Genomic DNA, 1742 nt, shown 5'->3' with positions numbered 1-1742 from the left:
GAATTAACTCATCCTTCACTAGATGACAGATATAACATTTAGATCTTGAGGTTATTTACATAACTTGTATCATCCTACATGCTGAGAGGAGGATTTTCAGTCACTCCATCAAGCTTGTCTTTGTGATGGCAAAGCGTGGCTGCTGATATTGTGATGTATCTATGAGGTGAACAATGTACAGATGACAGTATCAATAAGTAATGAGAGTTTTTTTTTTAATTCATTTTGCATCAAAATAGATTTAGGATGTCAGTTGTTTTAGTCCTTTAATGCCTAAACAATAAGATCCTTGGATGTCAGCTTTGTTGTGTTGACAGCTTGAAGCATTCATTGCTATAGGATATCATTTTGTTCCACTGGTACCATGTTCTAATAACTCACCCTTTCTTTATAAAGAGTGTGCATTTTAACAATCATTTTTATGAACAGTTAATACATTATGTATTAATGCTTTGTAGATCAAATCGATATATAACAACTTAATAACATGAAGTTATAACAACTTTAGACTGGAGGGATAATTGTAAAACTCTTTACTAATGACTGTGCATTTTGAAAGGCAAGATGACACATTCTTCTTCTGGACTATTGTTTAGTTCAGCACACTCAGATTTGGCAGCTGCAGTCTGGTGTGAACAGTAACTTATGGTAGCCAATATAACCTACCTTAGCCTTCTCATCGTGTGTTGTTTTAACCAAGCAGTAACCAAATGAAGCCAATGCGGAAGTGCCAACGCCTGCAGTTCCTCAAATGGCCACTTGAGGCTGGCTCCAAGTGGGAGTCAATCACCATAGACTCCCATGTTAAAATGCCCAACAGCAGAAATAAACATGTTTATAACTTGGTACACAAAGCGATTTTGGTCTCTAAAGCTAATTTCCCCTTCCATGACTGTAAGAGAGGTGAACTGTTATATAACTATCCTGCTTAAATTACCTTGAGACTAAAAGCAATGCATAATTAAGGGCATGGCTTCTCTGAGTGATGTATTGGAGGGTCCCGCCACTGGTGGCTAGCTTCATTCAGCCCTCCTCAGGTCCACTCACGCTCCACCTCTTTGTCCATTTTTGGATTAGCTTCAACAACTTGTGGGCACAATGGCTGCTGTTTGGAAAAGGTAGCACAGACTCACTTTAAATGCAACATGTCCTGTCAAGCATGGATGGGCAACTTCAATCCAGCTGCAGCAGCTACAATGACTCCACTACTAAATGAAAGAAAGACTCTACTACTAAATAAAACTCCTATATAAGAAAGCTGGCTACAGAATATAGATCTACTAAATGGCTATTGCTGAAAAATGGTGACCAAATCTGGGTCTGAGCTCATGAAAACTTCAGCACATAGAATATAACTGAATACTCGACTTATTTGAGAGTTGAAATATGATCATTTATTAATATATTATAAATATGAAAGTACATTATGTTATATAAGGAACAAATGCCATCAAAAGTATAACCTTGCAATCTAAATGTTCTTATTACCAGCTTTGAAACTGATGTATAAGTCATCAGTAAATTATGTATTAACTGTTAATTAAGCCATTAGCTCCAAAGTACAGCTAGTGGGGTGCAGCACCACTTTTCTCTGTTATACTGGGAGTCTGAAGCATCAGATCCTGTGAGTGTGTTACCATTTTGCCTGACACTGTCTTCCTTCAGTTCTTTTTAAGTACTTATGGGCTTAACCACTCAGCTCTCTCAGTACAAGTTATGACTGTTTAATCCCATCAACAACA

This window comes from Monopterus albus, unplaced genomic scaffold (assembly GCF_001952655.1).
Source record: "Monopterus albus unplaced genomic scaffold, M_albus_1.0 scaffold247.1, whole genome shotgun sequence".
Lineage (NCBI taxonomy): Eukaryota > Metazoa > Chordata > Actinopteri > Synbranchiformes > Synbranchidae > Monopterus > Monopterus albus.
This window is presented reverse-complemented; position numbering follows the sequence as displayed.